The sequence below is a fragment of the Taeniopygia guttata genome, chromosome 32 (genome assembly GCF_048771995.1).
Source record: "Taeniopygia guttata chromosome 32, bTaeGut7.mat, whole genome shotgun sequence".
Classification (NCBI taxonomy): domain Eukaryota; kingdom Metazoa; phylum Chordata; class Aves; order Passeriformes; family Estrildidae; genus Taeniopygia; species Taeniopygia guttata.
Genome location: NC_133057.1, coordinates 2,223,635 through 2,251,104, shown reverse-complemented (window position 1 = coordinate 2,251,104; position 27,470 = coordinate 2,223,635). Strand labels below are relative to the sequence as shown.

The 27,470-nt window shown below is 53.2% G+C and overlaps 19 non-coding genes across 19 annotated transcripts; all 19 read right to left on the bottom strand.

Annotated features, from left to right (window-relative positions):
• Positions 1 to 765: 765 nt before the first annotated feature.
• On the bottom strand, positions 766 to 849 carry LOC115492801 (small nucleolar RNA SNORD45). Its single transcript, XR_003957900.1, has one exon. It is a non-coding gene; the product is annotated as a small nucleolar RNA SNORD45 (small nucleolar RNA).
• Positions 850 to 2,183: 1,334 nt separating this feature from the next.
• Positions 2,184 to 2,267, bottom strand: LOC140681222 (small nucleolar RNA SNORD45). The gene has a single exon (XR_012052461.1). It is a non-coding gene; the product is annotated as a small nucleolar RNA SNORD45 (small nucleolar RNA).
• A 1,333-nt stretch (positions 2,268 to 3,600) lies between these two features.
• LOC121468555 (small nucleolar RNA SNORD45) lies at positions 3,601 to 3,684 on the bottom strand. Its single transcript, XR_005978475.1, has one exon. It is a non-coding gene; the product is annotated as a small nucleolar RNA SNORD45 (small nucleolar RNA).
• Positions 3,685 to 5,039: 1,355 nt separating this feature from the next.
• LOC140681208 (small nucleolar RNA SNORD45) lies at positions 5,040 to 5,123 on the bottom strand. Its single transcript, XR_012052447.1, has one exon. It is a non-coding gene; the product is annotated as a small nucleolar RNA SNORD45 (small nucleolar RNA).
• Positions 5,124 to 6,502: 1,379 nt separating this feature from the next.
• LOC140681221 (small nucleolar RNA SNORD45) lies at positions 6,503 to 6,586 on the bottom strand. Its single transcript, XR_012052460.1, has one exon. It is a non-coding gene; the product is annotated as a small nucleolar RNA SNORD45 (small nucleolar RNA).
• A 1,322-nt stretch (positions 6,587 to 7,908) lies between these two features.
• LOC140681220 (small nucleolar RNA SNORD45) lies at positions 7,909 to 7,992 on the bottom strand. Its single transcript, XR_012052459.1, has one exon. It is a non-coding gene; the product is annotated as a small nucleolar RNA SNORD45 (small nucleolar RNA).
• Positions 7,993 to 9,332: 1,340 nt separating this feature from the next.
• Positions 9,333 to 9,416, bottom strand: LOC121468560 (small nucleolar RNA SNORD45). Its single transcript, XR_005978480.1, has one exon. It is a non-coding gene; the product is annotated as a small nucleolar RNA SNORD45 (small nucleolar RNA).
• Positions 9,417 to 10,758: 1,342 nt separating this feature from the next.
• On the bottom strand, positions 10,759 to 10,842 carry LOC140681219 (small nucleolar RNA SNORD45). Its single transcript, XR_012052458.1, has one exon. It is a non-coding gene; the product is annotated as a small nucleolar RNA SNORD45 (small nucleolar RNA).
• Positions 10,843 to 12,180: 1,338 nt separating this feature from the next.
• Positions 12,181 to 12,264, bottom strand: LOC140681218 (small nucleolar RNA SNORD45). Its single transcript, XR_012052457.1, has one exon. It is a non-coding gene; the product is annotated as a small nucleolar RNA SNORD45 (small nucleolar RNA).
• A 1,346-nt stretch (positions 12,265 to 13,610) lies between these two features.
• Positions 13,611 to 13,694, bottom strand: LOC121468563 (small nucleolar RNA SNORD45). The gene has a single exon (XR_005978483.2). It is a non-coding gene; the product is annotated as a small nucleolar RNA SNORD45 (small nucleolar RNA).
• A 1,354-nt stretch (positions 13,695 to 15,048) lies between these two features.
• On the bottom strand, positions 15,049 to 15,132 carry LOC140681217 (small nucleolar RNA SNORD45). Its single transcript, XR_012052456.1, has one exon. It is a non-coding gene; the product is annotated as a small nucleolar RNA SNORD45 (small nucleolar RNA).
• A 1,349-nt stretch (positions 15,133 to 16,481) lies between these two features.
• LOC140681216 (small nucleolar RNA SNORD45) lies at positions 16,482 to 16,565 on the bottom strand. Its single transcript, XR_012052455.1, has one exon. It is a non-coding gene; the product is annotated as a small nucleolar RNA SNORD45 (small nucleolar RNA).
• Positions 16,566 to 17,701: 1,136 nt separating this feature from the next.
• Positions 17,702 to 17,785, bottom strand: LOC121468565 (small nucleolar RNA SNORD45). Its single transcript, XR_005978485.2, has one exon. It is a non-coding gene; the product is annotated as a small nucleolar RNA SNORD45 (small nucleolar RNA).
• A 1,354-nt stretch (positions 17,786 to 19,139) lies between these two features.
• LOC140681215 (small nucleolar RNA SNORD45) lies at positions 19,140 to 19,223 on the bottom strand. The gene has a single exon (XR_012052454.1). It is a non-coding gene; the product is annotated as a small nucleolar RNA SNORD45 (small nucleolar RNA).
• Positions 19,224 to 20,582: 1,359 nt separating this feature from the next.
• Positions 20,583 to 20,666, bottom strand: LOC140681214 (small nucleolar RNA SNORD45). The gene has a single exon (XR_012052453.1). It is a non-coding gene; the product is annotated as a small nucleolar RNA SNORD45 (small nucleolar RNA).
• Positions 20,667 to 21,783: 1,117 nt separating this feature from the next.
• LOC115492784 (small nucleolar RNA SNORD45) lies at positions 21,784 to 21,867 on the bottom strand. Its single transcript, XR_003957883.1, has one exon. It is a non-coding gene; the product is annotated as a small nucleolar RNA SNORD45 (small nucleolar RNA).
• Positions 21,868 to 23,204: 1,337 nt separating this feature from the next.
• LOC115492790 (small nucleolar RNA SNORD45) lies at positions 23,205 to 23,288 on the bottom strand. Its single transcript, XR_003957889.1, has one exon. It is a non-coding gene; the product is annotated as a small nucleolar RNA SNORD45 (small nucleolar RNA).
• A 1,334-nt stretch (positions 23,289 to 24,622) lies between these two features.
• Positions 24,623 to 24,706, bottom strand: LOC140681212 (small nucleolar RNA SNORD45). Its single transcript, XR_012052451.1, has one exon. It is a non-coding gene; the product is annotated as a small nucleolar RNA SNORD45 (small nucleolar RNA).
• Positions 24,707 to 26,076: 1,370 nt separating this feature from the next.
• LOC115492807 (small nucleolar RNA SNORD45) lies at positions 26,077 to 26,160 on the bottom strand. Its single transcript, XR_003957906.1, has one exon. It is a non-coding gene; the product is annotated as a small nucleolar RNA SNORD45 (small nucleolar RNA).
• Positions 26,161 to 27,470: the final 1,310 nt, after the last annotated feature.

Genomic DNA, 27,470 nt, shown 5'->3' with positions numbered 1-27,470 from the left:
ACCATCAACGACTCCCAGAGATCCTCAGACCCATTTTCATTTCCTGAGACCTTTACCACAGCACTGCATGTGACAGAGCAGATGCAGAGACTCTTCCCACACACTGTGTCAAACTTGTGCCCCACTCATCTGCTTTCCTGGAGGGGATACATGGGCATACGTACCTGGCAGTCATGAGCATTAACCCATTGGAGCACACCCCCAGCAACACTGTCCCAGGTGCTGAACATTTGACTGCACAACGAAAGCCCCGGGAGACCCGGGACCTCACCAACCCCTGAGCCATCCCAAACCTCACCTGACACAGCACAATGGGACCTGCAGCCATGGGGACGCTCAAAAATGCTGGATCATACATCTGGGATGGCCAGAACTGCCCAGGCGAAACCAGACACCTGCAAGAAGCACAAAACATTCCAGGTTTAGGGCCACGCTGACCACAGGTGCCACTCCCCTCCTGCAGCTGCACCAGCCCAGCTGCACACACAGAACCTGCACAGCTCTGCCAGCACACGGGGGCTCAGGGACGCCTGAGACAACATTCCCACATGCACCTGGACACAAACTGCCAAACCATGGAACTCGGGACATGTGAGAGCCACACATGGGCACAAAACCCACGGCTCAGCCCAGAACTGCACGTGGCCCACCTGGCAATGGGGCAGACCCAAACAGGATCCCTTCCTCAGCCTGGCTCCAAGTCTGGCATGAGGACTCCATCCCACAACTGGCTAAAGCTCCACTGCCACAGGGATCGGAGTGTGCCGGGCCTCAGAGTAATTCTAGAGCTAAAGCGGTGAGAGACATCAGCCCCGCTCAGATAATACATGCCAGCGCTCATCCCGGGCCCGACAACTGCCTCCTCCTCCTCCTTTCACCCCCATCCCCCTCTCTTCCCGTCTCTGATAGACTGGAACACCCTCAGCAATGGCTCAAACTTTGCTATGAAGGATTTTTTGCCCATTATGTCTAAACTCTGTAAAGAGGCTGCGGCCACTCAAACCCACCCAGGTCTGAGGATTCCTCCTGAGGGGAAATTAAGACTATGCTTAACAGAATCTGAGATAAAGATGACACGGTTGTTCAATTATCTCAGGCCTAGAGACAAGTAAATAAGGAGGAAGGAAAAAAAAGTAACCCCCAGAAAGCCAAACCCACCAACAGTCCTGAACATCAGCTCTGGGTGGATTTGCCATGCAGGAGGCCATGGCCCACAGACACAATGCCCTGAGGTTTGCACACACTCCCCCAGCCAAAGGGGTCAGGAGAGGTTTTTGGTGTGTGACAAAACTTCTGGTCACAGGCAGTGAACACCCATCCTCCCTTATGGAAAACGGCTCCCTTGTAAAACTCCCACCCCAATTAGATCACACACACAAGATATTGACGTGAATGGCAGCTGAGGAGCAGTGAGAAACCATCAAGGACCCTCAAAGCTCCTCAGACTCATTTCCATTTACTGAGGCCTTTACCACAGCACTCCATGTGAAGCAATGTGATGGAAAAGATCCTGAATCTGCTGCCACACACTGGGTCAAACTTGCTGCCCCGCTCATCCCCTTCCCTGGGAAGGTTCCTGGGCGTTCCCATCAGGCTTTCTAGAATCAGAATCTATTGGAATACAACACCAGCCCCTGGCTGCAGATATCAATGCACAACCAAAGCCCCGGGAGATCCGGGACCTCGCCAGCACCTGAGTCACCCCAAACCTCACCTGACACACACCACCAGGACCTGCAGCCATGGGGACGCTCAAAAATGCTGGATCATACATCTGGGATGGCCAGAACGGCCCAGGCGAAAACAGACACCTGCAAGAAGCACAAAACATTCCAGGTTTAGGGCCACGCTGACCACAGGTGCCACTCCCCTCCTGCAGCTGCACCAGCCCAGCTGCACACACAGAACCTGCACAGCTCTGCCAGCACACGGGGGCTCAGGGACGCCTGAGACAACATTCCCACATGCACCTGGACACAAACTGCCAAACCATGGAACTCGGGACATGTGAGAGCCACACATGGGCACAAAACCCACGGCTCAGCCCTGAACTGCACCTGGCCCACCTGGCAATGGGGCAGATCCCAACCAGGACCCCTCTCCTCAACCTGGCTCCAAGTCTGGCAGGAGGACTCCATCCCACAACTGGCTAAAGCTCCACTGCCACAGGGATCGGAGTGTGTCGGGCCTCAGAGTAATTCTAGAGCTAAAGCGGTGAGAGACATCAGCCCCGCTCAGATAATACATGCCAGCGCTCATCCCGGGCCCGACAACAGCTCCTCCTCCTCCTTTCACCCCCATCCCCCTCTGTTCCCGTCTCTGAGAGACTGAAACATCCACAGCAATAGCCCAAACTTTTCTACAAAGGATTTTTTGCCCATTATGCCTAATCTGTGTAAAGAGGCAGCTGCCACTGAAGCCCACCCCTCCTTGAGGATGCCTCCTGAGGGGAACTTCGGACTATGACTTAAGCCACCTAAGGGAACCTCAGACAGATAAAAGCGACACAGTTTTTCAATTATTTCAGGCCTAGAGACAAGTAAACGAGGCTGAGGGAGAAGCAAGCAAGTATCCCCTAGAAACCCAAATGCAGCAACTGTCCTGAACATCAGCTCTGGGTGGCTTTGGCGTGGTGGAGGCCATGGCCCACAGACACAATGCCCTGAGGTTTTGCACACACCCCTATCACCCAAAGGGTTCAAGAAGAGGTTTTCGGTGTGTGGCAAAACTTCTGGTCAGAGGCAGTGAACACCCATCTTCCCTAACACAAAACAGCTCTCTTTAAAACTCGCACCCCAATGAGATCACACACACAGGACATTCACATGAAGGGCAGCTGAGGAGGGGTGAGAAACACTCAAGGACCCCCAAAGCTCAGATTTGCAGTGTTTTACCACAGCATTGCATGTGACAGAACAGATGCAGAGACTCTTCCAACACGCTGTGTCAAGCTTGCGCCCCACTCATCCCCTTTCCTCGAGGGGGATACCTGGGCATTCCCATCTGGCTCTCTTGTATCATAATCTATTGGAGCACACCCCCAGCAACACCAGCCCCTGTCTGCAGATCTCACAACCAAAACCCCGGGAGATCCGGGATTTCACCAGCACCTGAGTCACCCCAAACCTCACCTGACACAGCACACTGGGACCTGCAGCCATGGGGACTCTCAAAAATGCTGGATCATACATCTGGGCTGGCCAGAACATCCCATGCACAACCGGACACCTGCAAGAAGCACAAAACATTCCAGGTTTAGGGCCACGCTGACCACAGGTGCCAATTCCCTCCTGCACACTCCCACCTACAACTGCACACACAGAACCTGCACAGCTCTGCCAGCACACGGGGGCTCAGGGTCACCTGAGACAACATTCCCACATGCACCTGGACACAAACTGCCAAACCATGGAATTCGGGACATGTGAGAGCCACATATGGGCACAAAATCCATGCCTCAAGCCTGAACTGCACCTGCCCCACCTGGCAATGGGGCAGATCCCAACCGGGACCCCTCTCCTCAACCTGGCTCCAAGTTTGGCATGAGGACTCCATCCCACAACTGGCTAAAGCTCCACTGCCACAGGGATCGGAGTGTGCCGGGCCTCAGAGTAATTCTAGAGCTAAAGCGGTGAGAGACATCAGCCCCGCTCAGATAATACATGCCAGCGCTCATCCCGGGCCCGACAACTGCCTCCTCCTCCTCATTTCACCACTATCCCTCTTCTCTTCCCATCTGTGAGAGACTGAAACATTCTTATCAATGGCTCAACCTTTGCTACAAAAGATTTTTTGCCCATTATGGTAAAGTGTGTAAAGAGGCTGCGGCCCATTACACTGAAGCCCACCCCTCCCTGATGGTGCCTCCTGAAGAAAACTTTGGGCTGTGTCTTAAGATGCCTAAGGGAACCTCAGAGCGACAAAGGTGACACTGTTGTTCAATTATCTCAGGCCTAGAGACAAGTAAATATGGTTGAGGGAGACCAAAGCATCCCCCAGAAAGCCAAACCCAGCAACTGTCCTGAACATCAGCTATGGTTGGGCTTCATGGTCGAGGCCATGGGCCACAGACACAATGCCCTGAGGTTTGCACACACTCCCCCAGCCAAAGGCTTCCAGGAGAGGTTTTCGTCTATGGCAAAACTTCTGGTCAGAGACACTGAATACCCATCCTCTCTTATTCAAAATGGCTCAGCTGTAAAACTCCAAGAGAGAGAAAGTCACCACACACACAGGACATTCACGTGAAGGGCAGCTGAGGAGGGGCAAGAAACCATCAACGACTCCCAGAGATCCTCAGACCCATTTTCATTTCCTGAGACCTTTACCACAGCACTGCATGTGATAGAGCAGATGCAGAGACTCTTCCCACACACTGTGTCAAACTTGTGCCCCACTCATCCGCTTTCCTGGGGGGGATATCTGGGCATACCTACCTGGCAGTCATGAACATTAATCCATTGGAGCACACCCCCAGCAACACTGTCCCAGGTGCTGAACATTTGACTGCACATCCAAAGCCCCAGGAGACCCGGGACCTCACCAACCCCTGAGCCATCCCAAACCTCACCTGACACACACCACCAGGACCTGCAGCCATGGGGATGCTCAAAAATGCTGGATCATACATCTGGGATGGCCAGAACGGCCCAGGCGAAACCAGACACCCGCAAGAAGCACAAAACATTCCAGGTTTAGAGCCACACTGACCACAGGTGCCACTCCCCTCCAGCAGCTGCACCAGCCCAGCTGCACACACAGAACCTGCACAGCTCTGCCAGCACACGGGGGCTCAGGGACACCTGAGACAACATTCCCTCATGCACCTGGACACAAACTGCCAAACCATGGAATTCGGGACATGTGACAGCCACACATGGGCACAAAACCCACGGCTCAGCCCAGGACTGCACCTGCCCCACCTGGCAATGGAGCAGATCCCAACCAGGACCCCTCATCTCAATCTGGCTCCAAGTCTGGCAGGAGGACTCCATCCCACAACTGGCTAAAGCTCCACTGCCACAGGGATCAGAGTGTGCCGGGCCTCAGAGTAATTCTAGAGCTAAAGCGGTGAGAGACATCAGCTCTGCTCAGATAATACATGCCAGCGCTCATCCCGGGCCCGACAACTGCCTCCTCCTCCTCCTCCTCCTCCTCCTCCTTTCACCCCCATCCCCCTCTGTTCCCGTCTCTGAGAGACCAAATCATTGCGGTCAACAGCTCAAAGTTTGTTACAAAGGATTGTTTGCCCACTGTAACTAAACTGTGTAGAGAGGCTCCGGACACATAAGCCCACGCCTCTCTGAGGATGCCTTCTGAGGAAAAACTCAGACCGTGACGTAAGCCACTTAAGAGAACCTGAGATAGATAAAAGTGACACTGTTGTTTAATTATCTCCGGTCTGGAGACAATTAATAAGGATGAGGGAGAAAAAAGTATCCACCAGAAATCCAAACCCACCAACTGTCCTGAACATCAGCTCTGGGTGGATTTGGCATGCAGGAAGCCATGGCCCACAGACCCAATGCCCTGAGGTTTGCACACACTCCCCCAGCCAAAGGGTTGCAGGAGAGGTTTTCGGTGTGTGGCAAAACTTCTGGTCAGAGGCAGTGAACACCCATCCTCCCTTATGGATAACGGCTCCCTTGTAAAACTCCCACCCCAATTAGATCACACACACAAGATATTGACGTGAATGGCAGCTGAGGAGCAGTGAGAAACCATCAAGGACCCTCAAAGCTCCTCAGACTCATTTTCATTTACTGAGGCCTTTACCACAGCACTGCATGTGAAGCAATGTGATGGAAAAGATCCTGAATCTGCTGCCAGACACTGGGTCAAACTTGCTGCCCCGCTCATCCCCTTTCCTGGGAAGGTTCCTGGGTATTCCCATCAGGCTTTCTAGAATCATAATCTATTGGAATACAACACCAGCCCCTGGCTGCAGATATCAATGCACAACCAAAGCCCCTGGAGATCCGGGACCTCGCCAGCACCTGAGTCACCCCAAACCTCACCTGACACAGCACAATGGGACCTGCAGCCATGGGGACTCTCAAAAATGCTGGATCATACATCTGGGCTGGCCAGAACAGTCCACCTTCAACCAGACACCTGCAAGAAGCACAAAACATTCCAGGTTTAGGGCCACACTGACCACAGGTGCCACGTCCCTCCTGCACACTCCCACCTGCAGCTGCACCAGCCCAGCTGCACACACAGAACCTGCACAGCTCTGAAACAGAACACGGGGGCTCAGGGACACCTGAGACAACATTCCCACATGCACCTGGACACAAACTGCCAAACCATGGAATTGGGGACATGTGAGAGCCACACATGGGCACAAAACCCACGGCTCAGCCCAGAACTGCACCTGCCCCACCTGGCAATGGGGCAGATCCCAACCGGGACCCCTCTCCTCAACCTGGCTCCAAGTCTGGCAGGAGGACTCCATCCCACAACTGGCTAAAGCTCCACTGCCACAGGGATCGGAGTGTGCCGGGCCTCAGAGTAATTCTAGAGCTAAAGCGGTGAGAGACATCAGCCCCGCTCAGATAATACATGCCAGCGCTCATCCCGGGCCCGACAACTGCCTCCTCCTCCTCCTTTCATTCCCATCCCCCTCTCTTCCCATCTCTGAGAGACTGAAACATCCTCAGCAAAAGCCCAAACTTTTCTACAAAGGATTTTTTTGCCCATTATGCCTAAACTGTGTAGAGAGGCAGCGGCCACTGAAGCCCACCCCTCCTTGAGGATGCCTCCTGAGGGGAACTTTGGACTACGACTTAAGCCACCTAAGGGAACGTCAGACAGATAAAAGCGACACAGTTTTTCACTTATATCAGGCCTAGAGACAAGTAAACGAGGCTGAGGGAGAAGCAAGCAAGTATCCCCTAGAAACCCAAATGCAGCAACTGTCCTGAACATCAGCCCTGGGTGGCTTTGGCGTGGTGGAGGCCGCGGCCCACAGACACAATGCCCTGAGGTTTTGCACACACCCCTATCACCCAAAGGGTTCAACAAGAGGTTTTCGATGTGTGGCAAAACTTCTGGTCAGAGGCAGTGAACACCCATCTTCCCTAACACAAAACGTGTCTCTTTAAAACTCGCACCCCAATAAGATCACACACACAGGACATTCACATGAAGGGCAGCTGAGGAGGGGTGAGAAACCATCAAGGACCCCCAAAGCTCAGATTTGCAGTGTTTTACCACAGCACTGCATGTGACAGAACAGATGCAGAGACTCTTCCAACACGCTGTTTCAACCTTGCGCCCCACTCATCCCCTTTCCTCGAGGGGGATACCTGGGCATTCCCATCTGGCTCTCTTGTATCATAATCTATTGGAGCACACCCCCAGCAACACCAGCCGCTGTCTGCAGATCTCACAACCAAAACCCCGGGAGATCCGGGATTTCACCAGCACCTGAGTCACCCCAAACCTCACCTGACACAGCACACTGGGACCTGATGCCATGGAGACTCTCAAAAATGCTGGATCATACATCTGGGCTGGCCAGAACATCCCATGCACAACCGGACACCTGCAAGAAGCACAAAACATTCCAGGTTTAGGGCCATGCTAATTCCCTCCTGCACACTCCCACCTACAACTGCACACACAGAACCTGCACAGCTCTGAAACAGCACGAAGGCTCAGGGACACACCGAGGCAACACTCTCACATGCACCTGGACACAAACAGCCAAACCATGGAATTCGGGACATGTGAGAGCCACATATGGGCACAAAATCCATGCCTCAAGCCTGAACTGCACCTGCCCCACCCGGCAATGGGACAGATCCCAAAGGGGACCCCTCTTCTCAACCTGGCTCCAAGTCTGGCAGGAGGACTCCATCCACAACTGGCTAAAGCTTCACTGCCACAGGGATCGGAGTGTGCCGGGCCTCAGAGTAATTCTAGAGCTAAAGCGGTGAGAGACATCAGCCCCGCTCAGATAATACATGCCAGCGCTCATCCCGGGCCCGACAACTGCCTCCTCCTCCTCCTCCTCCTTTCACCCCCATCCCCCTCTCTTCCCATCTCTGAGAGATTGAAACATCCACAGCAATAGCCCAAACTTTTCTACAAAGGATTTTATTGCCCATTATGCCTTATCTGTGTAAAGAGGCAGCGGCCACTGAAGCCCACCCCTCCTTGAGGATGCCTCCTGAGGGGAACTTTGGACTATGATTTAAGCCACCTAAGGGAACCTCAGACAGATAAAGGCGACACAGTTTTTCAGTTATTTCAGGCCTAGAGACAAGTAAACGAGGCTGAGGGAGAACCAAGCAAGTATCCCCTAGAAACCCAAATGCAGCAACTGTCCTGAACATCAGCTCTGGGTGGCTTTGGCGTGGTGGAGGCCGTGGCCCACAGACACAATGCCCTGAGGTTTTGCACACACCCCTATCACCCAAAGGGTTCAAGAAGAGGTTTTCGGTGTGTGGCAAAACTTCTGGTCAGAGGCAGTGAACACCCATCTTCCCTAAGACAAAACGGCTCTCTTTAAAACTCACACCCCAATAAGGTCACACACACAGGACATTCACATGAAGGGCAGCTGAGGAGGGGTGAGAAACCATCAAGGACCCCCAAAGCTCAGATTTGCAGTGTTTTACCACAGCACTGCATGTGACAGAACAGATGCAGAGACTCTTCCAACACGCTGTGTCAAGATTGTGCCCCACTCATCCCCTTTCCTCGAGGGGGATACCTGGGCATTCCCATCTGGCTCTCTTGTATCATAATCTATTGGAGCACACCCCCAGCAACACCAGCCCCTGTCTGCAGATCTCACAACCAAAACCCCGGGAGATCCGGGATTTCACCAGCACCTGAGTCACCCCAAACCTCACCTGACACAGCACACTGGGACCTGCAGCCATGGGGACTCTCAAAAATGCTGGATCATACATCTGGGCTGGCCAGAACATCCCATGCACAACCGGACACCTGCAGGAAGCACAAAACATTCCAGGTTTAGGGCCATGCTGACCACAGGTGCCAATTCCCTCCTGCACACTCCCCCCTACAACTGCACACACAGAACCTGCACAGCTCTGAAACAGCACAAGGGCTCACGGACAGACCGAGGCAACACTCCACATGCACCTGGACACAAACAGCCCAACCATGGAATTCGGGACACGTGAGAGCCACACATGGGCACAAAATCCATGCCTCAAGCCTGAACTGCACCTGCCCCACCTGGCAATGGGGCAGATCCCAACCCGGATCCCTTCCTCAGCCGGGCTCCAAGTCTGGCAGGAGGACTCCATCCCACAACTGGCTAAAGCTCCACTGCCACAGGGATCTGGGTGTGCCGGGCCTCAGAGTAATTCTAGAGCTAAAGCGGTGAGAGACATCAGCCCCGCTCAGATAATACATGCCAGCGCTCATCCCGGGCCCGACAACTGCCTCCTCCTCCTCCTTTCACCCCCATCCCCCTCTGTTCCCGTCTCTGAGAGACCAAATCATTGCGGTCAACAGCTCAAAGTTTGTTACAAAGGATTTTTTGCCCATTATGACTAAACTGTGTAGAGAGGCTCTGGACACATAAGCCCACTCCTTTCTGAGGATGCCTTCTGAGGAAAAACTCAGACTGTGACGTAAGCCACTTAAGAGAACCTGAGATAGATAAAAGTGACACTGTTGTTTAATTATCTCCGGTCTAGAGACAAGTAAATAAGGATGAGGGGGAAAAAAGTATCCCCCAGAAATCCAAACGACCAACTGTCCTCAACATCAGCTCTGGGTGGATTTGGCATGCAGGAGGCCATGGCCCACAGACACAATGCCCTGAGGTTTGCACACACTCCCCCACCAAAGGGTTGCAGGAGAGGTTTTTGGTGTGTGGCAAAACTTCTGGCCAGAGGCAGTGAACACCAATCCTCCCTTACACAAAACGGCTCAGTTTTAAAACCCCCATCTCAGGAAGGCCACACACACAGGACATTCACTGGCAGCTTAAGAGGGCCTAGAAATCACCAAGGACCCTCAAAGATTCTCAGACACATTTTAATTTTTGAGGCCTTTACCACAGCACCGCATGTGAAGCAATGTGATAGAACATTTCCTGAGTCTGCTCCCAGAACCTCTGTCAAAGTTGCCACCCAACACGCCTCCCTCCCTGGGCAGGTTCCTGGGCATTCCCACCTGGCTCTCCTGAATCATAATCCATGGAAGCACACTCACAGCAACACCTTCTCAGGGGCTGCAGATCTCACTGTGCATCCAAAGCCCAGGACCTCACCAGCACCTGAGTCACCCCAAACCTCACCTGACACACACCACCAGGACCTGCAGCCATGGAGACTCTAGAAAATGCTGGATCATACATCTGGGATGGCCAGAACAGTCCACGTTCAACCAGACACCTGCAAGAAGCACAAAACATTCCAGGTTTAAGGCCACACTGACCACAGGTGCCACTTCCCTCCTGCACACTCCCACCTACAACTGCACACACAGAACCTGCACAGCTCTGAAACAGCACAAGGGCTCAGGGACACACCGAGGCAACACTCCCACATGCACCTGGACACAAACTGCCAAACCATGGAATTCGGGACACGTGACAGCCACACATGGGCACAAAACCCACGGCTCAGCCCAGAACTGCACCTGCCCCACCTGGCAATGGGGCAGATCCCAACCGTGACCCCTCTCCTCAACCTGTCTCCAAGTCTGGCAGGAGGACTCCATCCCACAACTGGCTAAAGCTCCACTGCCACAGGGATGGGAGTGTGCCGGGCCTCAGAGTAATTCTAGAGCTAAAGCGGTGAGAGACATCAGCCCCGCTCAGATAATACATGCCAGCGCTCATCCCGGGCCCGACAACTGCCTCCTCCTCCTCCTCCTTTCACCCCCATCCCCCTCTCTTCCCGTCTCTGATAAGACTGGAACACCCTCAGCAATGGCTCAAACTTTTCTACAAAGGATTTTTTGCCCATTATGCCTAAACTGTGTAAAGAGGCTGTGGCCACTGAAGCCCACCCATCTGTGAGGATTCCTCCTGAGGGGATCTTTGGACCGTGACTCAAGCCACCTAAGGGAATCTGAGATAAAGATGACATTGTTGTTCAATTATCTCAGGCCTAGAGACAAATAAACAGTGCTCAGGGAGAAGCAAGTCTCCCTGAGGAAGCCAAACCCAGCTATTTCCATAACATCAGCTCTGGGTGGCTTTGGCGTGGTGGAGGCCATGGCCCACAGACACAATGCCCTGAGGTTTGCACACACTCCCCCAGCCAAAGGGTTGCAGGAGAGGTTTTCGGTGTGTGGCAAAACTTCTGGTCACAGGCAGTGAACACCCATCCTCCCTTATGGAAAATGGCTCCCTTGTAAAACTCCCACCCCAATTAGATCACACACACAAGATATTGACCTGAATGGCAGCTGAGGAGCAGTGAGAAACCATCAAGGACCCTCAAAGCTCCTCAGACTCATTTTCAGTTACTGAGGCCTTTACCACAGCACTGCATGTGAAGCAATGTGATGGAAAAGATCCTGAATCTGCTGCCAGACACTGGCTCAAACTTGCTGCCCCGCTCATCCCCTTCCCTGGGAAGGTTCCTGGGCATTCCCATCAGGCTTTCTAGAATCATAATCTACTGGAATACAACACCAGCCCCTGGCTGCAGATATCAATGCACAACCAAAGCCCCGGGAGATCCGGGACCTCACCAGCACCTGAGTCACCCCAAACCTCACCTGACACACACCACCAGGACCTGCAGCCATGGGGACTTTTGAAAATGCTGGATCATACATCTGGGATGGCCAGAACGTCCCAGGCTAAACCAAACACCTGCAAGAAGCACAAAACATTCCAGGTTTAGGGCCACACTGACTACAGGTGCCACTTCCCTCCTGCACACTCCCACCTGCAGCTGCACACACAGAACCTGAACAGCTCGTAAACAGCACGAGGGCTCAGGGACACACCGAGGCAACACTCCCAGGACACAAACTGCCAAACCATGGAATTCAGGACACGTGAGAGCCACATATGGGCACAAAATCCAAGCCTCAAGCCTGAACTGCACCTGCCCCACCTGGCAATGGGGCAGATCCAAACAGGATCCCTTCCTCAACCTGGCTCCAAGTCTGGCAGGAGGACTCCATCCCACAACTGGCTAAAGCTCCACTGCCACAGGGATCGGAGTGTGCCGGGCCTCAGAGTAATTCTAGAGCTAAAGCGGTGAGAGACATCAGCCCCGCTCAGATAATACATGCCAGCGCTCATCCCGGGCCCGACAACTGCCTCCTCCTCCTCCTTTCACTCCCATCCTCTCTCTTCCCGTCTCTGAGAGATTGAAACATTCTCATCAACAGCTCAAACTTTGCTATGAAGGATTTTTTGCCCACTATGGCTAAACTGTGTAAAGAGGCTGTGGCCACTGAAGCCCACCCCTCTCTGAGGATTCCTTCTGAGGGGAACTTTAGACTGTGACTCAAGCCACCTAAGGTAACCTGAGACAGATAAAGATGACACTGTTGTTCAATTATCTCAGACCTAGAGACAAGTAAACAATGTTCAGGGAGAAGCAAGTGGCCCCCAGAAAGCCAAACCCAGCAACTGTCCTGAACATCAGCTCTGGTAGGGTTTCATGGTCAAAGCCGTGGCCCACAGACCCAATGCCCTGAGGTTTGCACACACCCCCCCCAGACAAAGGGTTGCAGGAGAAGTTTTCGGTGTGTGGCAAAACTTTGGGTCAGAGGCAGTGAACACCAATTCTCCCTTACAGAAAACGGCTCAGCTTTAAAACCCCCACCTCAGGAAGGCCACACACACAGGACATTCACGTGAAGGGCAGCTGAGGAGGGGCAGCAAACCGCCAACGACCCCCCAAGCACCTCAGACTCATTTTAATTTCTGAGGACTCTACCACAGGAATACATATGATAGAACAGGTCCACAGACTCTTGACACACACTGTGTCAAACTTGCTGTCCCCCTCACCTCCCTCCCTGGGCAGGTTCCTCAGCACTTCCACCTGGCTCTCCTGAATCATAATCCATGGGAGCACACTCACAGCAACACCTTCCCAGGGGCTGCAGATCTCACTGTGCATCCAAAGCCCCGGGAGCTCCGGGACCTCACCAGCACCTGAGTCACCCCAAACCTCACCTGACACACACCACCAGGACCTGCAGCCATGGAGACTTTTGAAAATGCTGGATCATACATCTGGGATGGCCAGAACGTCCCAGGCTAAACCAAACACCTGCAAGAAGCACAAAACATTCCAGGTTTAGGGCCATGCTGACCAAAGGTGCCACTCCCCTCCTGCAGCTGCACCAGCCCAGCTGCACACACAGAACCTGCACAGCTCTGCCAGCACACGGGGGCTCAGGGACACCTGAGACAACATTCCCACATGCACCTGGACACAAACTGCCAAACCATGGAACTCGGGACATGTGAGAGCCACACATGGGCACAAAATCCACGGCTCAGCCCAGAACTGCGCCTGCCCCACCTGGCAATGGGGCAGATCCCAACCGGGACCCCTCTCCTCAACCTGGCTCCAAGTCTGGCAGGAGGACTCCATCCCACAACTGGCTAAAGCTCCACTGCCACAGGGATCGGAGTGTGCCGGGCCTCAGAGTAATTCTAGAGCTAAAGCGGTGAGAGACATCAGCCCCGCTCAGATAATACATGCCAGCGCTCATCCCGGGCCCGACAACTGCCTCCTCTCATCTTCCTCCTCCTTTCACCCCCATCCCCTCTCTTCCCGTCTCTGATAGACTGGAACACCCTCAGCAAAAGCTCAAACCTTTCTACAAAGGATTTTTTTGCCCATTATGCCTAAACTGTGTAAAGAGGCTGTGGCCACTGAAGCCCACCCATCTGTGAGGATTCCTCCTGAGGGGAACTTTGGACCGTGACTCAAGCCACCTAAGGGAATCTGAGATAAAGATGACATTGTTATTCAATTATCTCAGGCCTAGAGACAAATAAACAATGCTCGGGGAGAAGCAAGTCTCCCTGAGAAAACCAAACCCAGTTATTTCCAGAGCATCAGCTCTGGGTGGCTTTGCCGTGGTGGAGGCCATGGCCCACAGACACAATGCCCTGAGGTTTTGCACACACCCCTATCACCCAAAGGGTTCAAGAAGAGGTTTTCGGTGTGTGGCAAAACTTCTGGTCAGAGGCAGTGAACACTCATCCTCCCTTATACAGAAGGGCTCTGTTGTAAAACCCCCACCCCAGGCAGGACCCATATACACGGGACATTCACATGAAGGGCAGCTGAGGAGGAGTGAGAAACACTCAAGGATGCCCAAAGCTCCTCAGGACCATTTTCATTTCTGTGGCTATTACCACAGCACTACATATGACAAAACAGATCCACAGACTCTTGCCACACACTCGGTCAAAAAGTGCCGCCCACTACGCTTCCCTCCCAGGGAGGTTTCTGGGCATTCCCACCTGGCTCTCCTGAATCATAATCCATTGGAGCACACTCACAGCTACCCCTTCCCAGGGGCTGCAGATCTCACTGCACAACCAAAGCCTCAGGAGACCCGCGATTTCACCAGCCCAAGTTACCCCAAACCTCACTTGATTCATACCAATGGGAACTGCAGCCATGGGGACGCTCAAAAATGCTGGATCATACATCTGGGATGGCCAGAACAGTCCACGTTCAACCAGACACCTGCAAGAAGCACAAAACATTCCAGGTTAAGGGCCACACTGACCACAGGTGCCACTTCCCTCCTGCAGCTACACCAGCCCAGCTGCACACACAGAACCTGCACAGCTCTGCCAGCACACGGGGGCTCAGGGACACCTGAGACAAAAATCCCACATGCACCTGGACACAAACTAACAAACCATGGAATTCGGGACACGTGAGAGCCACACATGGGCACAAAACCCACGGCTCAGCCCAGAATTGCACCTGCCCCACGTGGCAATGGGGCAGATCCCAACCAGGACACCCTCTCCTCAACCTGGCTCCAAGTCTGGCAGGAGGACTCCATCCCACAACTGGCTAAAGCTCCACTGCCACAGGGATCAGAGTGTGCCGGGCCTCAGAGTAATTCTAGAGCTAAAGCGGTGAGAGACATCAGCCCCGCTCAGATAATACATGCCAGCGCTCATCCCGGGCCCGACAACTGCCTCCTCCTCCTCCTTTCACCCCCATCCCCCTCTCTTCCCGTCTCTGAGAGACCAAATCATTGCGGTCAACAGCTCAAAGTTTGTTACAAAGGATTTTTTGCCCATTATGACTAAACTCTGTAGAGAGGCTCCGGACACATAAGCCCACTCCTCTCTGAGGATGCCCTCTGAGGAAAAACTCAGACTGTGACGTAAGCCACTAAAGTGAACCTGAGATAGATAAAAGTGACACTGTTGTTTAATTATCTCCGGTCTAGAGACAAGTAAATAAGGATGAGGGAGAAAAAAGTATCCCCCAGAAAGCCAAACCAACCAACTGTCCTGAACATCAGCTCGGGGTGGATTTGGCATGGTGGAGGCCATGGCCCACAGACACAATGCCCTGAGGTTTGCACACACTCCCCCAGCCAAAGGATTGCAGGAGAGGTTTTTGGTGTGTGGCAAAACTTCTGGTCAGAGGCAGTGAATACCCATCCTCCCTTATGGAAAACGGCTCCCTTGTAAAACTCCCACCCCAATTGGATCACACACACAAGATATTGACGTGAATGGCAGCTGAGGAGCAGTGAGAAACCAGCAAGGACCCTCAAAGCTCCTCAGACTCATTTTCATTTACTGAGGTCTTTACCACAGCACTGCATGTGAAGCAATGTGATGGAAAAGATCCTGAATCTGCTGCCAGACACTGGGACAAACGTGCTGCCCCGCTCATCCCCTTCCCTGGGAAGGTTCCTGGGCGTTCCCATCAGGCTTTCTAGAATCATAATCTATTGGAATACAACACCAGCCCCTGGCTGCAGATATCAATGCACAACCAAAGCCCCTGGAGATCCGGGACCTCGCCAGCACCTGAGTCACCCCAAACCTCACCTGACACACACCACAAGGACCTGCAGCCATGGAGACTCTCGAAAATGCTGGATTATACATCTGGGCTGGCCAGAACGGCCCAGGCGAAACCAGACACCTGCAAGAAGCACAAAACATTCCAGGTTTAGGGCCATGCTGACCACAGCTGCCAATTCCCTCCTGCACACTCCCACCTACAACTGCACACACAGAACCTGCACAGCTCTGCCAGCACACGGGGGCTCAGGGACACCTGAGACAACATTCCCACATGCACCTGGACACAAACTGCCAAACCATGGAATTGGGGACATGTGAGAGCCACACATGGGCACAAAACCCACAGCTCAGCCCAGAACTGCACCTGCCCCACCTGGCAATGGGGCAGATCCCAAACGGGACCTCTCTCCTCAACCTGGCTCCAAGTCTGGCAGGAGGACTCCATCCCACAACTGGCTAAAGCTCCACTGCCACAGGGATCGGAGTGTGCCGGGCCTCAGAGTAATTCTAGAGCTAAAGCGGTGAGAGACATCAGCCCCGCTCAGATAATACATGCCAGCGCTCATCCCGGGCCCGACAACTGCCTCCTCCTCCTCCTCCTCCTTTCACCCCCATCCTCTCTCTTCCCGTCTCTGATAGACTGGAACACCCTCAGCAATGGCTCAAACTTTGCTATGAAGGATTTTTTGCCCATTATGTCTAAACTCTGTAAAGAGGCTGCAGCCACTCAAACCCACCCATGTCTGAGGATTCCTCCTGAGGGGAACTTCAGTCTGTGACTCAAGCTGCCTAAGTGAACCTGAGTTTGTTAAAGCTGAAACTTTTGTTTAAATATCTCCCGACTAGAGACAAGTAAACAAGGCTGAGAGATAAGCAAGTCTCCCCCAGAAAGCCAAACCCAGCTGCTTTCCTGATCATCAGCTCTGGGTGGGTTTCACATCTCGGAGGCCATGGCTGCAGACTCAATGCCCTGAGGTTTGCACACACTCCCTCCAGACAAAAGGTTGCAGGAGAGATTTTCAATGTGTGGCAAAACTTTGGGTCAGAGGAAGTGAACACCAATCCTCCCTTACAGAAAACCCCTCTGCTGTAAAATTCCAACCCCAGAAAGGCCCCACATACACGGGACATTCACTTGAAGGGCCGCTGAGGAGAGGCTAGAAACCATCCAAAACTCCCAAAAGCTCCTCAGGCCCATTTTCATTTTTGAGGCCTTTACCACAGCACTGCATGTGAAGCAATGTGACAGAACATTTCCTGAGTCTGCTCCCAGAACCTCTGTCAAAGTTGCCACAAACCCGCCTCCCTCCCTGGGCAGGTTCCTAGGCACTCCCACCTGGCTCTCCTGAATCATAATCCATTGGAGCACAACCCCAGCAACACCTTCCCAGGGGCTGCAAATCTCACTGCCCATCCAAAGCCCCGGGACCTCACCAACCCCTGAGCCATCCCAAACCTCACCTGACACAGCACAATGGGACCTGCAGCCATGGGGACTCTCAAAAATGCTGGATCATACATCTGGGCTGGCCAGAACATCCCATGCTCAACCAGAAACCTAAAAGAAGCACAAAACATTCCAGGTTTAGGGCCAGGCTGACCACAGGTTCCCACATGGGACCCCCTCTCCTCAACCTGGCTCAAACTCTGGTATGAGGACTCCATCCCACAAGTGACAAAAGCTCCACAGCCACAGGGATCGGAGTGTGCCGGGCCTCAGAGTAATTCTAGAGCTAAAGCGGTGAGAGACATCAGCCCCGCTTAGATAATACATGCCAGCGCTCATCCCGGGCCCGACAACTGCCTCCTTTCATCTTCCTCCTCCTTTCACCCCCATCCCCCTTTCTTCCCATCTCTGATAGACTGGAACACCCTCAGCACAGGCTCAAACTTTTCTACAAAGGATTTTTTGCCCATTATGCCTAAACTGTGTAAAGAGGCTGCAGACACTGAAGCCCACCCATCTGTGAGGATTCCTCCTGAGGGGATCTTTGGACCGTGACTCAAGCCACCTAAGGGAATCTGAGATAAAGATGACATGGTTGTTCAATTATCTCAGGCCTAGAGACAAATAAACAATGCTCAGGGAGAAGCAAGTCTCCCTGAGAAAGCCAAACCCAGCTATTTCCAGAACATCAGCTCTGGGTGGCTTTGGCGTGGTGGAGGCCATGGCCCACAGACACAATGCCCTGAGGTTGGCACACACTCCTACCACCCAAAGGGTTCAAAAAGAGGTTTTCAGTGTGTGGCAAAATTTCTGGTCAGAGGCAGTGAACACTCATCCTCCCTTATACAGAAGGGCTCTGTTGTAAAACCCCCACCCCAGGCAGGACCCATATACACGGGACATTCACGTGAAGGGCAGCTGAGCAGAAGTGAGAAACACTCAAGGATGCCCAAAGCTCCTCAGGACCATTTTCATTTCTGTGGCTATTACCACAGCACTACATATGACAAAACAGATCCACAGACTCTTGCCACACACTCGGTCAAAAAGTGCTGCCCACTACGCTTCCCTCCCAGGGAGGTTTCTGGGCATTCCCACCTGGCTCTCCTGAATCAAAATCCATTGGAGCACACTCACAGCAACACCTTCCCAGGGGCTGCAGATCTCACTGCACAACCAAAGCCTCAGGAGACCCGCGATTTCACCAGCCCCTGAGTTACCCCAAACCTCACTTGATACATACCAATGGGAACTGCAGCCATGGGGACGCTCAAAAATGCTGGATCATACATCTGGGATGGCCAGAACGGCCCAGGCGAAAACAGACACCTGCAAGAAGCACAAAACATTCAAGGTTTAGGGCCACACTGACAACAGGTGCCACTCCCCTCCTGCAGCTGCACCAGCCCAGCTGCACACACAGAACCTGCACAGCTCTGCCAGCACACGGGGGCTCAGGGACACCTGAGACAACATTCCCACATGCACCTGGACACAAACTAACAAACCATGGAATTCGGGTCATGTGAGAGACCCACATGGGCACAAAACCCACGGCTCAGCCCAGAACTGCACCTGCCCCACCTGGCAATGGGGCAGATCTCAACCAGGACCCCTCTCCTCAACCTGGCTCCAAGTCTGGCATGAGGACTCCATCCCACAACTGGCTAAAGCTCCACTGCCACAGGGATCGGAGTGTGCCGGGCCTCAGAGTAATTCTAGAGCTAAAGCGGTGAGAGACATCAGCCCCGCTCAGATAATACATGCCAGCGCTCATCCCGGGCCCGACAACTGCCTCCTCCTCCTCCTTTCACCCCCATTCCCCTCTGTTCCCATCTCTGAGAGATTGAAACATTCTCATCAACAGCTCAAACTTTGTTATGAAGGATTTTTTGCCCACTATGGCTAAACTGTGTAAAGAGGCTGCATCCACTGAAGCCCACCCCTCTCTGAGGATTCCTTCTGAGGAGAACTTTGGACTGTGACTCAAGCCACCTAAGGGAACCTGAGACAGATAAAGATAACACTGTTGTTTAATTATCTTAGGCCTAGAAACAAGTAAACAATGTTCAGGGAGAAGCAAGTGGCCCCCAGAAAGCCAAACCCAGTAACTCTCCTAAACATCAGCTCTGGTAGGGTTTCGTGGTCAAAGCCGTGGCCCACAGACCCAATGCCCTGAGGTTTGCACACACTACCCCCAGACAAAGGGTTGCAGGAGAAGTTTTAGGTGTGTGGCAAAACTTTGGGTCAGAGGCAGTGAACAACCATTCTCCCTTACAGAAAACGGCTCAGCTTTAAAACCCCCACCTCAGGAAGGCCACACACACAGGACATTCACGTGAAGGGCAGCTGAGGAGGGGCAGCAAACCGCCAACAACTCCCCAAGCACCTCAGACTCATTTTCATTTCTGAGGACTCTACCACAGGAATACATATGATAGAACAGGTCCACAGACTCTTGCCACACACTGTGTCAAACTTGCTGCCTCCCTCACCTCCCTCCCAGGGAGGTTCCTGGGCATTCCCACCTGGCTCTCCTGAATCATAATCCATGGGAGCACAACCCCAGCAACACCTTCCCAGGGGCTGCAGATCTCACTGTGCATCCAAAGCCCCAGGATCCCCGGGACCTCACCAACCCGAGCCATCCCAAACCTCACCTGACACACACCACCAGGACCTGCAGCCATGGGGACGATCAAAAGTGCTGGATCATACACCTGGGCGGGCCAGAACGGCCCAGGCAAAACCAGACACCTGCAAGAAGCAGAAAACATTCCAGGTTTAGGGCCACGCTGACCACAGGTGCCAATTCCCTCCTGCACACTCCCACCTGTAGCTGCACGAGCCCAGCTGCACACACAGAACCTGCACAGCTCTGCCAGCACACGGGGGCTCAGGGACACCCCGAGACAACATTCCCTCATGCACCGGGACACAAACTGCCAAACCATGGAATTCGGGACATGTGAGAGCCACATATGGGCACAAAATCCATGCCTCAAGCCTGAACTGCACCTGCCCCACCAGACAATGGGGCAGATCCCAACCGGGACCCCTCTCCTCAACCTGGCTCCAAGTCTGGCAGGAGGACTCCATCCCACAAGTGACAAAAGCTCCACTGCCACAGGGATCGGAGTGTGCCGGGCCTCAGAGTAATTCTAGAGCTAAAGCGGTGAGAGACATCAGCCCCGCTCAGATAATACATGCCAGCGCTCATCCCGGGCCCGACAACTGCCTCCTCCTCCTCCTTTCACCCCCATCCTCTCTCTTCCTGTCTCTGATAGACTGGAACACCCTCAGCAATGGCTCAAACTTTTCTACAAAGGATTTTTTTGCCCATTATGCCTAAACTGTGTAAAGAGGCTGTGGCCACTCAAACCCACCCATCTGTGAGGATTCCTCCTGAGGGGAACTTTGGACCGTGACTCAAGCCACCTAAGGGAATCTGAGATAAAGATGAAATTGTTGTTCAATTATCTCAGGCCTAGAGACAAATAAACAATGCTCAGGGAGAAGCAGGTCTCCCTGAGAAAGCCAAACCCAGCTATTTCCAGAACATCAGCTCTGGGAGGATTTGGCATGCAGGAGGCCATGGCCCACAGACACAATGCCCTGTGGTTTGCACACACTCCCCCAGCCAAAGGGTTGCAGGAGAGGTTTTTGGTGTGTGGCAAAACTTCTGGCCAAAGGCATTGAACACCAATCCTCCCTTACACAAAACGGCTCAGTTTTAAAACCCCCTCCTCAGGAAGGCCACACACACAGGACATTCACTGGCAGCTTAAGAGGGACTAGAAATCACCAAGGACCCTCAAAATTCCTCAGACACATTTTCATTTCTGAGGCCTTTACCACAGCACTGCATGTAAAGCAATGTGACAGAACATTTCCTGAGTCTGCTCCCAGAACCTCTGTCAAAGTTGCCACAAACCCGACTCCCTCCCCGGGCAGGTTCCTGGGTGTTCCCACCTGGCTCTCCTGAATCATAATCCATGGGAGCACACTCACAGCAACACCTTCCCAGGGGCTGCAAATCTCACTGTGCATCCAAAGCCCCGGGACCTCACCAACCCCTGAGCCATCCCAAACCTCACCTGACACAGCACAATGGGACCTGCAGCCATGGGGACTCTCAGAAATGCTGGATCATACATCTGGGCTGGCCAGAACATCCCATGCTCAACCAGAAACCTAAAAGAAGCAGAAAACATTCCAGGTTTAGGGCCAGGCTGACCACAGGTTCCCATATGGGACCCCCTCTCCTCAACCCGGCTCAAACTCTGGTATGAGGACTCTATGCCACAAGTGACAAAAGCTCCATGACAAAGGGATAGGGGTGTGCCGGGCCTCAGAGTAATTCTAGAGCTAAAGCGGTGAGAGACATCAGCCCCGCTCAGATAATACATGCCAGCGCTCATCCCGGGCCCGACAACTGCCTCCTCCTCCTCCTTTCACTCCCATCCTCTCTCTTCCCGTCACGGAGAGATTGAAACATTCTCATCAACAGCTCAAACTTTGCTATGAAGGATTTTGTGCCCACTATGGCTAAACTGTGTAAAGAGGCTGCATCCACGGAAGCCCACCCCTCTCTGAGGATTCCTTCTGAGGGGAACTTTGGACTGTGACTCAAGCCACCTAAGGGAACCTGAGACAGATAAAGATGACACTGTTGTTTAATTATCTCAAGCCTAGAGACAAGCAAACAATGTTCGGGGAGAAGCATGTGGCCCCCAGAAAGCCAAACCCAGTAACTCTCCTAAACATCAGCTCTGGTAGGGTTTCGTGGTCAAAGCCGTGGCCCACAGACCCAATGCCCTGAGGTTTGCACACACTACCCCCAGACAAAGGGTTGCAGGAGAAGTTTTAGGTGTGTGGCAAAACTTTGGGTCAGAGGCAGTGAACAACCATTCTCCCTTACAGAAAACGGCTCAGCTTTAAAACCCCCACCTCAGGAAGGCCACACACACAGGACATTCACTTGAAGTGCAGCTGAGGAGGGGCAGCAAACCGCCAACGACCCCCCAAGCACCTCAGACTCATTTTCATTTCTGAGGACTCTACCACAGGAATACATATGATAGAACAGGTCCACAAACTCTTGCCACACACTGTGTCAAACTTGCTGCCCCCCTCACCTCCCTCCCTGAGCAGGTTCCTGGGCACTCCCACCTGGCTCTCCTGAATCATAATCCATGGGAGCACACTCACAGCAACACCTTCCCAGGGGCTGCAGATCTCACTGTGCATCTAAAGCCCCGGGACCTCAACAACCCCTGAGTCACCCCAAACCTCACCTGACACACACCACCAGGACCTGCAGCCATGGGGACTCTCAAAAATGCTGGATCATACATCTGGGATGGCCAGAACGTCCCAGGCTAAACCAAAAACCTGCAAGAAGCACAAAACATTCCAGGTTTAGGGCCACACTGACCACAGGTGCCACTTCCCTCCTGCAGCTGCACCAGCCCAGCTGCACACACAGAACCTGCACAGCTCTGCCAGCACATGGGGGCTCAGGGACACCTGAGACAACATTCCCACATGCACCTGGACACAAACTGCCAAACCATGGAATTCGGGACATGTGAGAGCCACACATGGGCACAAAACCCACGGCTCAGCCCAGAACTGCACCGGCCCCACCTGGCAATGGGGCAGATCCCAACCAGGACCCCTCTCCTCAGCCTGGCTCCAAGTCTGGCAGGAGGACTCCATCCCACAAGTGGAAAAAGCTCCACTGCCACAGGGATCGGAGTGTGCCGGGCCTCAGAGTAATTCTAGAGCTAAAGCGGTGAGAGACATCAGCCCCGCTCAGATAATACATGCCAGCGCTCATCCCGGGCCCGACAACTGCCTCCTCCTCCTCCTTTCACCCCCATCCCCCTCTCTTCCCATCTCTGAGAGATTGAAACATCCACAGCAATAGCCCAAACATTCCTACAAAGCATTTTTTGCCCATTATGCCTAATCTGTGTAAAGAGGCAGCGGCCAGGGAAGCCCACCCCTCCCTGAGGATGCCTCCTGAGGGGAACTTTAGTCTGTGACTCAAGCTGCCTAAGGGAACCTCAGACAGATAAAGGCGACACAGTTTTTCAATTATTTCAGGCCTAGAGACAAGTAAATGAGGCTGAGGGAGAAGCAAGCAAGTATCCCCTAGAAACCCAAATGCAGCAACTGTCCTGAACATCAGCTCTGGGTGGCTTTGGCGTGGTGGAGGCCATGGCCCACAGACACAATGCCCTGAGGTTTTGCACACACCCCTATCACCCAAAGGGTTCAAGAAGAGGTTTTCAGTGTGTGGCAAAACTTCTGGTCAGAGGCAGTGAACACCCATCTTCCCTAACACAAAACGGCTCTCTTTAAAACTCGCACCCCAATAAGATCACACACACAGCACATTCACATGAAGGGCAGCTGAGGAGGGGTGAGAAACCATCAAGGACCCCCAAAGCTCAGATTTGCAGTGTTTTACAACAGCACTACATGTGACAGAACAGATGCAGAGACTCTTCCAACACGCTGTGTCAAGCTTGCGCCCCACTCACCCCCTTTCCTCGAGGGGGATACCTGGGCATTCCCATCTGGCTCTCTTGTATCATAATCTATTGGAGCACACCCCCAGCAACACCAGCCCCTGTCTGCAGATCTCACAACCAAAACCCCGGGAGATCCGGGATTTCACCAGCACCTGAGTCACCCCAAACCTCACCTGACACAGCACACTGGGATCTGCAGCCATGGGGACTCTCAAAAATGCTGGATCATACATCTGGAATGGCCAGAACAGTCCACGTTCAACCAGACACCTGCAAGAAGCACAAAACATTCCAGGTTTAGGGCCACGCTGACCACAGGTGCCAATTCCCTCCTGCACACTCCCACCTACAACTGCACACACAGAACCTGCACAGCTCTGAAACAGCACGAGGGCTCAGGGACACACCGAGGCAACACTCCCACATCCACCTGGACACAAACTGCCAAACCATGGAATTCGGGACACGTGAGAGCCACATATGGGCACAAAATCCAAGCCTCAAGCCTGAACTGCACCTGCCCCACCTGGCAATGGGGCAGAACCCAAACAGGATCCCTTCCTCAACCTGGCTCCAAGTCTGGCAGGAGGACTCCATCTCACAACTGGCTAAAGCTCCACTGCCACAGGGATCGGAGTGTGCCGGGCCTCAGAGTAATTCTAGAGCTAAAGCGGTGAGAGACATCAGCCCCGCTCAGATAATACATGCCAGCGCTCATCCCGGGCCCGACAACTGCCTCCTCCTCCTCCTTTCACCCCCATCCCCCTCTGTTCCCGTCTCTCAGAGACCAAATCATTGCGGTCAACAGCTCAAAGTTTGTTACAAAGGATTTTTTGCCCATTATGACTAAACTGTGTAGAGAGGCTCCGGACACATAAGCCCACTCCTCTCTGAGGATGCCTTCTGAGGAAAAACTCAGACTGTGACGTAAGCCACTTAAGAGAACCTGAGACAGATAAAAGTGACACTGTTGTTTAATTACCTCCGGTCTAGAGACAAGTAAATAAGGAGGAAGGAAAAAAAAGTAACCCCCAGAAATCCAAACCCACCAACTGACCTAAACATCAGCTCTGGGTGGATTTGCCATGCAGGAGGCCATGGCCCACAGACCCAATGCCCTGAGGTTTGCACACACTCCCCCAGAAAAAGGGTTGCATGAGAGGTTTTCGGTGTGTGGAAAAACTTCTGGTCAGAGGCAGTGAACACTCGAACACTCATTCTCCCTTATACAGAAGGGCTCTGTTGTAAAACCCCCACCCCAGGCAGGACCCATATACACGGGACATTCACATGAAGGGCAGCTGAGGAGGAGTGAGAAACTCTCAAGGATGCCCAAAGCTCCTCAGGACCATTTTCATTTCTGTGGCTATTACCACAGCACTATATATGACAAAATAGATCCACAGACTCTTGCCACACACTCAGTCAAAAAGTGCCGCCCACTACGCTTCCCTCCCAGGGAGGTTTCTGGGCATTCCCACCTGGCTCTCCTGAATCAAAATCCATTGGAGCACTCTCACAGAAACACCTTCCCAGGGGCTGCAGATCTCACTGCACAACCAAAGCCTCAGGAGACCCGCGATTTCACCAGCCCAAGTTACCCCAAACCTCACTTGATACATACCAATGGGAACTGCAGCCATGGGGACGCTCAAAAGTGCTGGATCATACATCTGGGATGGCCAGAACAGTCCACGTTCAACCAGACACCTGCAAGAAGCACAAAACATTCCAGGTTTAGGGCCACACTGACAACAGGTGCCAATTCCCTCCTGCACACTCCCACCTGCAGCTGCACCAGCCCAGCTGCACACACAGAACCTGCACAGCTCTGCCAGCACACGGGGGCTCAGGGACACCTGAGACAACATTCCCACATGCACCTGGACACAAACTAACAAACCATGGAATTCGGGACATGTGAGAGCCACACATGGGCACAAAACCCACGGCTCAGCCCAGAACTGCACCTGCCCCACCTGGCAATGGGGCAGATCCCAAACGGGACCCCTCTCCTCAACCTGGCTCCAAGTCTGGCAGGAGGACTCCATCCCACAACTGGCTAAAGCTCCACTGCCACAGGGATCGGAGTGTGCCGGGCCTCAGAGTAATTCTAGAGCTAAAGCGGTGAGAGACATCAGCCCCGCTCAGATAATACATGCCAGCGCTCATCCCGGGCCCGACAACTGCCTCCTCCTCCTCCTTTCACCCCCATCCCCTCTCTTCCCATCTCTGAGAGACTGAAACATCCTCAGCAATAGCCCAAACTTTTCTACAAAGAATTTTTTGCCCATTATGCCTAAACTGTATAAAGAGGCAGCGGCCACTGAAGCCCACCCCTCCTTGAGGATGCCTCCTGAGGGGAACTTTGGACTATGACTTAAGCCACCTAAGGGAACCTCAGACAGATAAAGGTGACACAGTTTTTCACTTATATCAGGCCTAGAGACAAGTAAACGAGGCTGAGGTGGAAGCAAGCAAGTATCCCCTAGAAACCCAAATGCAGCAACTGTCCTGAACATCAGCTCTGGGTGGCTTTGGCGTGGTGGAGGCCATGGCCCACAGACACAATGCCCTGAGGTTTTGCACACACCCCTATCACCCAAAGGGTTCAAGAAGAGGTTTTCAGTGTGTGGCAAAACTTCTGGTCAGAGGCAGTGAACACCCATCTTCCCTAACACAAAACGGCTCTCTTTAAAACTCGCACCCCAATAAGATCACACACACAGCACATTCACATGAAGGGCAGCTGAGGAGGGGTGAGAAACCATCAAGGACCCCCAAAGCTCAGATTTGCAGTGTTTTACAACAGCACTACATGTGACAGAACAGATGCAGAGACTCTTCCAACACGCTGTGTCAAGCTTGCGCCCCACTCACCCCCTTTCCTCGAGGGGGATACCTGGGCATTCCCATCTGGCTCTCTTGTATCATAATCTATTGGAGCACACCCCCAGCAACACCAGCCCCTGTCTGCAGATCTCACAACCAAAACCCCGGGAGATCCGGGATTTCACCAGCACCTGAGTCACCCCAAACCTCACCTGACACAGCACACTGGGATCTGCAGCCATGGGGACTCTCAAAAATGCTGGATCATACATCTGGAATGGCCAGAACAGTCCACGTTCAACCAGACACCTGCAAGAAGCACAAAACATTCCAGGTTTAGGGCCACGCTGACCACAGGTGCCAATTCCCTCCTGCACACTCCCACCTACAACTGCACACACAGAACCTGCACAGCTCTGAAACAGCACGAGGGCTCAGGGACACACCGAGGCAACACTCCCACATCCACCTGGACACAAACTGCCAAACCATGGAATTCGGGACACGTGAGAGCCACATATGGGCACAAAATCCAAGCCTCAAGCCTGAACTGCACCTGCCCCACCTGGCAATGGGGCAGAACCCAAACAGGATCCCTTCCTCAACCTGGCTCCAAGTCTGGCAGGAGGACTCCATCTCACAACTGGCTAAAGCTCCA